The 11,991-nt window shown below is 38.5% G+C and overlaps 1 non-coding gene across 1 annotated transcript; it reads right to left on the reverse strand.

Annotated features, from left to right (window-relative positions):
* Positions 1-616: 616 nt before the first annotated feature.
* LOC112788395 (small nucleolar RNA R71) lies at positions 617-720 on the reverse strand. The gene has a single exon (XR_003195760.1). It is a non-coding gene; the product is annotated as a small nucleolar RNA R71 (small nucleolar RNA).
* Between the last annotated feature and the right edge of the window lie 11,271 nt (positions 721-11,991).

An 11,991-nucleotide genomic window follows, 5' to 3' on the forward strand; every position in this document is an offset into this window, starting at 1 on the left:
TCACTTGTTTGTGTTTGAGCTGTGTTCTTGTATGACAGGTAGGAGAGGAGAGACATCAACTCCTCCATATACCGAACCAGAGAGGACCCTTCATAGACTTAGAAGGGAAGCAAGAGGGAAGAGAGTAGTGGGAGAAGAGGAATCTGAAGGAGAATCTGAGGACAATTTTGAGGAAGCTTTAGATCTCAACATGGATAGAGAAGTTCACAACCATGAGAGAGCTGATGGAAACAATGCCATTCCTGAGAGGAGGGTTCTTAGTTCATACATAAACCCAACCTCTGGGAATTGTGGTAGTAGCATCCAGAAACCACCCATTCAGGCCAACAATTTTGAGCTCAAGCCACAGCTAATATCACTTGTGGAGAATCATTGTTCCTTTGGAGGAAGTGCTAATGAAGACCCAAACCAACATCTCACAAAATTCCTGAGAATTTGTGACACTGTGAAGTCCAATGGAGTCCAGGAAGATGCCTATAAACTGCTTTTGTTCCCATTTTCACTTAGGGACAAAGCAGCTAAGTGGCTGGAATCATTCCCAAGGGGGAGTCTAACAACATGGGATGAGGTGGAAAGCAAGTTTCTGGCACGTTTCTACCCTCCACAAAAGGTCAATAGGCTTCGATCTGAGGTTCAGACTTTTAGACAACAAGATGGTGAAACTCTCTACGAGGCATGGGAGAGATTCAAGGACTTGACAAGGAAATGCCCACCAAACATGTTCCATGATTGGGTGCAATTGCACATCTTCTATGATGGGCTCTCTTATGAATCAAGGAAGGCTGTAGACCATTCATCAGGAGGTTCATTGAACAGGAAAAAGACTGTGGAAGAAGCCATTGAAGTGATCGAGACAGTGGCTGAGAATGAGTACTACTATGCATCAGAGAGGCACAACACTAAGGGAGTCATGGAGCTGAACCATGTTGATACAATTCTAGCCCAAAACAAGGTGTTTGCCAAGCAACTAGCAGAGCTTACCAGGCAATTAGAAACAAAGCAAGTGGCTGCAATACACACACAAGATCAAGAGGAAGTAAGCATTGAAGGAGGTGATTGGGATGAGGCTAACTATGTGGGAAACCAACAAAGGCAATCATATGATCCACATTCCAACACTTACAACCCAGGCTGGAGAAACCACCCAAACTTTGGGTGGGGAAACCAACAAACCCAACCACAAAACCACAAACCTTACAACCACAATCAACATAACAATTCCACATACCAAAACTCCAACCAAAGATCATACCAAGCCACACAAAACACTTACCCCCAACCATCATATCATGGCCAAAATAATCAACATACCCAACCTAATCCGAACCAACAATTTCAAGATCAATTAAACCGGATAGAAGGAATGATGGCAACCATGAGTCAAGACATAATTGAATTGAAGAGCTTCAGGGATGATGTGAGAACTACCTTAAGAAACCATGGTGAAAAACTCAAGAGGATGGAATCTCAAGTAGGAGAGCTATCTCAACAGGCACCCAAATCAACTGCAGTATTCCCTAGTGACACAAAAAAGAATCCTAAAGGGGAACAAAAGAGAGTAAGATGGGAAGAATGCAAGGCCATCACCATATTGAAGGAAGTCTCAGAAGAAGAAGGAATCAGGCCCTCAGAGCAGGAACCAGAAATCTTGAAGGAAGGTGTGGAAGAAGTTAAGCAGGAAGGTGGAACTGAGCAAGCCAAGGAACTGCAAAAAGGCATGATGGAAATATACCAACCAAAAGCACCATTTCCTGAGAGGTTAGGAGGAGGTGAAAAAAGGAAAACCTATTCAAGGTTTCTAGAGACATTTAACTCTCTTCATGTCAATATTCCCTTTCTTGAGATTCTTCATCAAATGCCCACACACATCAAGTATTTAAAGGAATTGTTAAGCAAGAAAAGAGTTTTGAAGGGAGGACAAACGGTAACAATGAACAAAGAATGCAGTGCTCTCATCAAGAAGGACACACTCTCTAAGAAAACGGACCCAGGAAGTTTTCATATCCCTTGCATCATAGGGGAAACAAAAATTGACAGAGGATTCTGTGATCTAGGAGCTAGCATAAATGTGATGCCTCTAACCCTTATGAAGAGGCTACAACTGAATGAGGTGAGATCAACTGATGTAATCATACAACTGGCTGACAAAACTCAGAAGCAAGCTGAAGGGGTAGTTGAAAATGTGCTGGTGAAAGTGGGGGATTATTATTTCCCCACAGACTTTGTCATTGTGGACATGGAGGAAAGCTACTTACACCCTATAATTCTGGGCAGACCATTTCTAGCCACTACTAGAGCGCTCATAGATGTAGAACAAGGAGAGCTAATTCTGAGAATACATGATGAACAGCTCATTTTCAAAGTTTTCAAAACTGCATCTGAGCCTGAACCAGAACCTGAAAAGCTTAAGGATGATAGTAGCAATCTGTGTCTGGAGGAAAGTAATCCAGCAGCTGAAACTCTAAAACAGTTCTTGGAAGGCAAACAAGAGCTGCAAGAGTTAAAGCCACAAGAATCAGTGGAAACAGATCAGAAGGATCCTCCTGACATAAGGGTCACTGAAGAAATCCTCAAGAGAAAGGGAAGAGTGATAGGGAGATTGCCAAGAGGGTGGAGAAACAAGAAAATTCCCACTGAAAGTTTTTCTCCGGGAGATAAAGTGATATCAAGTCATTATCTGGAAATTCCACCTGACCTCAAAACCATTCCTTCCCAGCTCCCTCAAGTGTTCACAATCAGGAAAGTTCTTTCTATGGAACATTTAGAGGTCATGAATGAATCAAGTGGGGACGTTTTCATAGTAAGAGGAGAAGACGTCAAGCACTACAATCCACTCTAACAAGGGACAACCGTCAAGCTAGTGACGTTAAAGAAGCGCTTCATGGGAGGCAACCCATGTTTTTAGTATCCTTAATCTTTAGTGCTTTGCTTTACATCTAATAAAGCATGGTTTCTTATGCATGAACTTGAATCCTCAGGACAACTATTGATTAAGTGCACTAAACCTTGCATGTAAATTACAATTGGTCTCTAAGTTTGGTGTGCCTGATGGCACTCCCAAATCTTACTCAAATTAAAATTCCATCTTTCATTCAAGGTGCACAACCAAACATTAAGTTTGGTGTTCTTTTTGAACACAGTTTATGAAAAGCAAGAAGTTCCTCTGGATTTCAAAATTCATGACAAGTATACCATTCACATGTTTTAATACTTTGGTTTCAATTACTTAGGGTAGTAACTTTGTTTAGAATCAAAGAGCCAAGGTGACTATGATTTATTAGAATTATGCACACTCATTAAGGACAACCAATATGGATTTCATGTCATCAGGAGACTTGACCAAACACTAAGTTTGGTGTCCAAATAATAAGTGTGCATACATGTAGAAGTCACGGCTATAAGCTCATAAAGACAAGCATTGATTTACATGTGCAAATACTATTCATAATTCACATGGACCGAAAAATGATAGCAAATTTGTTTGTTTGTGCAGGTACAAAAGAAAAGACAAAAATGGAGGAAAAAGACAAAGGGAAATTCACAAATCTTTGAAACTAACACATGGGAAAAGGAAGTTCTGTAAGAAAAGAAAGCTACATGTACAACCTAATGCACCCAGAATACTTCCAAGAAAATGAAAAGCAAATCGTCCTTCTCCACAATTCATATATTTACCATCAAGCCACCCTTCACAAACCACCCTAGCCGTCCATTTTTCACTCATGGGCACTATAAAGAACCACTTGGGGAACGAGTCCCACACCACCAATTCTCCTTCATACACATTTTCCTTCATCATAGCATAACTATCTCTTGCCGTAAACAACCTTACCACACTTCCAACAACACTTCTTGCTTCACCTTGTCAACTTTAGCTTGTCACTTACCAAAACTAAAGAACCAATGGCAGCTTCATCTAGCCACAAAAGAAGAAAAGACAAGCAGCCAATGGAGGAAAACAGGGAATTCGATGCATGGAGATACAGATCAGTTTTCCATGAGATTCAAGCCGAATGGATGAGACCTAAAACGGTACTAGCTGAGGTTCCCTTTGACCTTGAAAAGGATGAGTTCCCAGGTGTTTGGGAAAAGATCAAAAAGAGGAAGTGGGAGCTCCTGACTAAGCCAATCACTAAAATCAACATCAACTTGGTGAAAGAGTTTTATGCAAATACAGTAAGGGAGGATCAAACTAAGAAACCCACATACAAAAGCTATGTGAGAGGGGTGGAAGTTGACTTCAGTCCCAAAGCAATCATGAAAACTCTTGGCCTGAAAAACATACATTTCAGCCAAGCAAGTTATGAAGAAAGGATGATAGGAGAACCTGACTATACAACTATTGCTGAAGACCTTTGTGCCATCAGAGCTGAATGGGTGAGAAAAACAAGAGGGGCTCCAAGAGTCTTGAGAAGGGGAGACCTAACACCTGAAGCTAAAGGGTGGTATGCAATAGTTAGGAGATCCATCCTACCCACTGCAAACTCTTCAGAAATAGTCCCTAAAAGAGCCATCTTGCTACATTGCATTATGGTTGGAGGGGAGATCAAAGTTCATAAACTCATTGCTGAACAGATACAAGAGTTTAGTGAGAAAAGTGACCCTGAATCCTGGCTCCACTTCCCTAGCACTATCATTAGACTATGCATCGATGTCCAAGTACCACTTGAGGATGAAAGACCTAATTGGTTATATCCTGGATTGGCCATAACTGCGCACAGAATGACTCTTGGCCCAACCCCTCCAAGACATACAAGAAGAAGAAATGAAGAAGGGCAACAAGTGGAACCCGAGCAAGAAGCAGAACAAGAAGGACAAGAAGGAGAAGACAGAGAAGAAGAGCAAGAAGAGCAAGCAATTCCAGAAAGAAGACAAAGAATTCCCAGAGACCCCATGGATATGAGCAGAATGGAGGAAATCATGGAAGGAATGTCTCAACAATACATGAGGTCTCAGGAGAGACAAGAGGACTTTCACCTAAAAATGATGGATATACAAAGGAACTTTGAATCAAGATTCTTCGATCTGCAAAGGGAACAAAATTTACACTTACAGGAATCCTTCAGCCACATATGCCAACACCAAGATGCCAATGTCTTGGCAATCAAGGAAGCCACCACTTTACAGAATGCAAGATACTCAGTCCAAGCTGATTACAACATCAGTTCGCAAATCAAGCTTAACTACATAGGGGAACATCTACACAAGATGGACCCAGCATTCCCAGCTTATGATGAGTATTTCAAAGGGAGGAAAGAAGGAGAAATAAACAAGGCAATGATCCTTGAAAAAGGAGTGGAAGAAACGATGAAAAAGGCTGGATTCTGGAAAAAGCTCATAAGAAAAGACAAAGGAAGCACAAGTGGTCAAAAAGAGGCAGGAAGCAAGAAGAAGCAGGATCCCAAGAATTAAGAAGAACCAAGCAATAAATAAGAGGTGGTCTCGTTCCTTAATAATCAAATGATAATTGGTGAATTGTCTTTATGAACTTGTTTTCATCATAAGTCATTTAAGTGTTATGTGGAGTCTTTTTTTTTTAGTATGAGTCGTTTGTTTTTTTAGTATGAGTGTCTGTTTATTGCTTTGAATAAAGTGAATGCCTAGATGTTTGGATATAACTTCACCTTCTTAAACGAGTGCTTGCCATGCTTGTTCTGTTTCCAAAAAAATAAAAGAAAGGTTGAACAAAAGTAACTTGGCTAAATTAGTGACAAATCAAGTAGAATTAAGTGGTGGTATGCATGCTTGATTGTTTAGTCAGATCACTAGAATTAGAGTGTAGAATTATCATTTTTTATGTAGAAAGTAAAAATTGTCTATGGATCTTGATGAATAAATGTCTTTGGCCATGAAAAAGAAAGAAAAAAGAAGAAGAAAAAGCCAAAGGGCAACCAAAAAGCAAAAAAAAAAATTGAGAAAATAAGCTAGGTACCAATGGTTTGAACTTCTGAGACAAATGCCTGTGGTGTTTATGTATTAAGGATATGCTTGGATGAATAGGTTCTGAGGAGTGTTTCAACACTTGGTAACTTGGGTTAACTAACCCGGGATTATCAACCAAAAGTCCATTATCAAGAGCAACCTAAATACAAAACATTTAGTCACACAAAGAGGTGCTGGGCACCAATGTCTCAAGAAGAAATGTGAACTAAAATGCCTAAAGTGGATATGTGTAGTGCACTGATAAGAAAAAGAAAATGCCAAAGGCTTGTGCAACACATGACACTAAGCAAACAAGGAGCAAAGGAGCTCTAAGAAAAAAGAAAAGAAAACAAAGAAGAGAAAAGTGCCAAGGACATAAGAATAACAAAAGGCCATAGCAATGTTTGATGGATGCAATGAAAAAGTGATAATCCTACCTGATAAGTATGAAAAAGTGATGCTGCAACTTTCTGCATAAAACCCTTCTGATGAACTTCAAATGCTTGCTAATATAGCCAATGTAATTGCTTTCTGTTTCATACTTTCTTCTCAAATAACTCAGGACTTGCTTAGGGACAAGCAAGTATTAAGTTTGGTGTTGTGATGCCAAGGCATCATAGGCTAGTTTCACTAGCATTTTTCTGTTAGTTTTAGTTGTTTTATGCATTTTCTTGAGCTTAAAGTAACCAAAAATGGTTAAATGAAGAACAAAGCAATGAACCATCCAAACAACATGATTTTGATGCATATTCCATGAGTTTTAGTTATAATACTTAAATGCTATGAATGGAAGATTTCTCATGAAATTTTGCAAGACTTTGATGCAATTGTTTGAATGATTTCAGGGAAGAAGAGGCTAAGCAAGGAAGCAACAAAATCAATGAAGGAAGCTTGAATATCACATGTGGAGTTTAAGTTCCAGTTTAAGCCTAAACTGGAGCTTAAACGTCAAAATCATGAAGGATAAGAAATGCTGGAATTGAAGTTTAACCTCCAGTTTGACCTTAAACTGGAGGTTAAACGCCAGAATGAAAAGCCTCACTAAAGAAGCATTCCACGTTTAACCTCCAGTTTGACCTCAAACTGGAGGTTAAACGCCAGAATGATAATGCCACTCAGGGAGGAGTTCCACGTTTAACCTCCAGTTTGACCTCAAACTGGAGGTTAAACGCCAGAACCAGGAAGAGTACCAGGGAGCCATTCCACGTTTAAGCTCCAGTTTGACCTCAAACTGGAGCTTAAACGTGTTCGACAGCTTTTCTCCTCCAGGGTTGCTCTCTCCATTTCCACGTTTAACCTCCAGTTTGACCTCAAACTGGAGGTTAAACGTGTTCGACACCTCCAGGGCTACCATTCTAAGCTTCCACGTTTAACCTCCAGTTTGACCTCAAACTGGAGGTTAAACGTGTTCGACCTCCAGTATGCCTCCACCCTTTTCCACGTTTAACCTCCAGTTTGACCTCAAACTGGAGGTTAAACGTGTTCGACCTCCAGGGCTGCCCTTCCTATTTCCACGTTTAAGCTTCAGTTTAACCTTAAACTGAAGCTTAAACGTGTTCGACTACATGACTCTCCAGGGCTACCTTCTTCCATTTCCACGTTTAAGCTTCAGTTTAACCTTAAACTGAAGCTTAAACGTGCTTCTACAAAAGGCCTCACTGGAAGTGTCTGGCGTTTAAGCTGCAGTTTAAGCTTAAACTACAACTTAAACGCCACTCTTGGAAAAGGTTTCTGGGCCAAAAATATTGTGATTTAAGTTAGTCTTTGAGCACAAATATTAACTTAAACTTACTTTGGTATGAAACCCAATTGAATATCATGGTTTATGGGATTGGGCCTGAAGGATTGATGAGTTTGAAATCTCAATTTATTGAGTCATGTGTCATTATTTGATTATCACTAAGTTGGCTCAATAAATGTTACAGGATTTGGATCAACAACCTCATCAAGATTATGGATCATAAACCCAAGGCAAAAGGAAAGCAAGGAGAGGCCTCAAAGCCCAAGAAGCACAACTGAAGCTCAATATAGAAAGTGTATAAATAGGATAGAAGTTAAGTTAGAGGGGACTTTTTACTTTCACTTTTAGCTAGTTTTCCTTTTCTTTGTAATTGAATTCAGAGCTATGATTCACTAAACCCCCTTTCATTGGGTTAGGGAGCTCTATTGTAATTCAATGAATCAATAATAGTTTATCTTCTTCTTCAATCTTTTCTCTTGAATTTTGTTAGAAAGCTTCTCGATCTAATTCCATTGAGTAGTTGTCTTGGGAAAGAAACTACCCATACTTGGAATCCTTCGGAGCCTTGGGAAAGGAATGGAGGATTCATGCTAGAGAAGCTTTCTCACAGTGAATTGGATTGGGGTTTGGATGGATATTGTGACATGTAATCCTACCAAATTGTGGTTCATGAAATTGTGTGGTATAATCAGTGATCAAGCATCATCTCTTCTTATGAACATTTAAACCAAGGGATTGGGAATTTGTTTGTTTTTAGAGAGAATTGGTGAGCCAAGGGATTGGGATCCAATCATATAAGATTGCCAAGCAAAATTCAATGAACGCATTGGTTGAGGAAGAGATAAACATGTTTTGATTCGGAGATCTCAATATCTCCTATAACCCAATGAATTCCCCATTTCTGATTTCCACTTTCTCTTTACATTCTGCAACTCAATTCATGCAACACCCCCATTCCCTTTTAATTTCAGCAATTTAGTTTCTGCTCTTTAATTCCTTGCAATTTAAGATTCCGCCATTTCAATTTCTTGTCATTTACTTTTCCCGCCAATTTTACATTCCGCAATTCTCATCTCAATCTTGATTTCGCTCAACTAGAACACACTTCTAATCCGAATTGCTCACTCAACCAATCCTTGTGGGATTCGACCTCACTCTATTGTGAGTTTTTACTTGACGATAACCGGTGCACTTGCCGGAAGGAATTTTGCCGATCGTGCAATTTCCTAAATCGTAGCATAACTAGTTTATGTGCATCAGCACTCTAGAACCAAGCACATTGAGGTTCGATATCACTTTATTAGGGAACATATGCAAAAGGGTACTATTGATATCCAATTTGAAAATTTTGAAGAGCAACTTGCTGACATTTTCACTAAACCACTGTGTGAAGATAGATTTTGTTCATTAAGAAACAGTTTGGGGATGATGGATTTAAGTTTTGTTGAAAAAATGTGATTTTCATGCCTCTGTTTGTTTTTGTCTCGTAGGCAACAGGGAGACAAATCTAGGCAAGTGATGAAATCTTTAAAGGAAGACTTGTATAATGTCCAGAAAATTTGTGGATTAAACATGGAAAACAGTGCCCTATTGCCCAACATGTTGTAACCACCTTTTGGGCCTATTTAAGACAAACTTTGTTCACATGATATGGGCTCATTATTTTTAAATCATAAAACTCTTTTAATTTTTTGAAATTAATTTTTCAACATGCCATCACTTTATTCCATTTCAAGTCATGACAGTTTTAATATTTCATGATTCCTCATGACTTGTCTTTTCAATTTTCATGGTTTTAAAAAAATCAAATTAATTTTTGAAAACTGTTTTCATTAATGATTTTGCTTTAAAAGAGAAGGTTTGCACATAGCATTAATGACAGTTTTTACTCCTAACCTTTCTCTCTCCCACTTCCCACCTTTAAAAGTGAAGGCACATAGCATGTTTTTGACTTGTGTGTTTGAATATCTTAATATTGATTTGAGCAATGAGTCTGTTGAGAATAAAGTGTCCACAATCAAAGGTGGTGGTGTACCAAAACATGCAAACGGTAAAATGTCAAAGGGATTAAGGCTTCGGCCATGTTTGAAAGTGAGGATGAAAGCCTCCCCTCTCCTTCAGTTTCTAGAACATCTGATTCCTATAAGTTTCTATTCTCTGGAATGGTTAAAGATGTTCTCTTTGAGTTTGCTACCATGACCAAGCAAATGGTAAAATCCAGCAAAGAGGCTCGAAAGCAAGCCTATGAAAATGAAAAAGCTTAGACCAAGTGCCATGAAAGGGTAAATCTGCTTATCAAGCACTTGGAAACTGTTGACAGGGACACAGCCAACTCCGGAGGAGAAGAAGAAATTCTCGACTCTGATATTAATCTATCTGATTCCTAAAGATTTTGTCACTACTGCTTATGCCTATGGACACACTTTATTTTGCTACTTTTTTGACTTAGTTTCAGTTGAACTGTTTCATTTTGGGATGATTGTACTTAATCACTTTGATACTTTGTTTATGTTTTAATATTATGGACTGCATTGTTTCTCAATGTTTTGTTTGCAGGATCCCTTCTTGATGACAAAAGGGGGAGAAAAAGACAAAAAAACAGGGCTGAATTGAAACAAAAATTGGTGGCTGGATACTCTATTTTGGTGCACTGTTTTTGTGGCTGAACACTCTGTTTTATTGGTTGCTATTGTTATGATTTGTTGCCTTGTTGGCAGGAAACAATTTTTTTTAAGCTTGAAGCTTTACTTTGAATATGTTACTTTGAGTAGTGTGATTAGAACTTGAGCCTTGATCATTTTTTGATAAAAAGTGTTTGTTCAAGAACAAGCATCATCTGGCTCTGTTTTCTTTTAAAGTTCCAGTTTTAAAAATTTGTATCTTTTTGAAATTTTTAGAACATGCACACAGGTACTGCTTCCATTGGATAAATATGCACACATTAAGGGGGAGCATTTTGAACAACTGAAAGGGGGAGGATTCGGCCAAATCATCAAGGGAGTTTTCTAATCATAATCCTTTTCAATTCAGGTTTAATAATGTTTGTCATCAAAGGGAAGATTGTTAAGTTTGGAAAACTTGAATTATTATGATGATCAAATATTATTAAAATATTAATTAGAAAATTGTTAATTTGATAATTGCTTCAAATTATTTGTATGATGAGTTTGTTAGTGTGCAGATTTTGATTATTGGGCCAAAGACATTTTAAGCCCAACTTGTTATTTAAAGTTAATTAAGCCTTGTGCTAAATTACTTCATACTATGTGGCTAAATTGCTTAAAGGGGTAACAAAGCTAATTGGGCCAAGAAACATGTACACAGCCCAAAACAATTTTCTTCTTAGACTAACAAAGCCTTGGTCAGAATTAGAAGAGGAGAGAAGGAACCCAAAGGTTCTCAAAGCAAGCCACGGTTACCTACTACATGGTGAAATGGAATTCAAAATTCAAATTGATTAATTGCATGCATAGGTAACCAAAACTTAAAATTAAATTGGGTTTAATATTGCATTAAAAGCTTTGTCTTTTCTCTCTCTCCTCTCTCTTGCTTCAGTTACATCACTCATTCAAATAAGAAGAAAGAAGAAAAATAGTGGCTGAACAATTAAAAGGAAGAAAATTAAATTGGCCCAAAGTCTTAGAAACCTATTCGGTGATCACAAAAAAAAGGGAGGTTCAATTTGTAAAAGTCTTCATGTCTTGGTAATTGGAACTAGGAATTAAATTGAGTTTAATTTCCTTCAAAGCTTCCACCAAAAGCTTCATCGTTCTCTATCTTCTCTCTCCTCTCTCTTCTTTGCTATTCGGTCACTTCAATCAGAAAAAGAAAAGAAAAGCAAGTTATTAGAGAAAGTACCAGTGAAGCTATGGAAGAAGAAAAGGCTAGGATGAAGAAAACCTATGAAGAAGGAAGATCCGAAGCAAGGCATGGCTAGATTTTTGTCATTGAAGGCAAGATTTCAAGAAAAGCTTCAAGATCTTCCATACCAAGAAAAGAAAAGATCTACCTCGATCAAAGAAGATCTCAGTTGTAAAAGTTCATTTCCAATTTTGTTTATCAGAGAAAGAAGATAGCCTCTGGAGCTACTGAGAGGAAGACGCAAAAATAAAAGGCAAAAAGCTGTCCTAGATTAGAGATTCATCAACGGTCAGAGTTCTTTCTTGGAGTCAAAGTCAAGATCAAGGGCTTAGATTGAAGAAGCTTGATGAGAAAGGTTGAGAGAGGTACATGCATGTTGGTTTTTGGTTTTCCCTCTCTCTTCTCTCTGTCCGAACCGCTGCTATCTCTGGGTTGGAGAAGAAGGTGCTTTGTTGAACCAGTTTCAA

Source organism: Arachis hypogaea, chromosome 20, assembly GCF_003086295.3.
Source record: "Arachis hypogaea cultivar Tifrunner chromosome 20, arahy.Tifrunner.gnm2.J5K5, whole genome shotgun sequence".
NCBI lineage: Eukaryota > Viridiplantae > Streptophyta > Magnoliopsida > Fabales > Fabaceae > Arachis > Arachis hypogaea.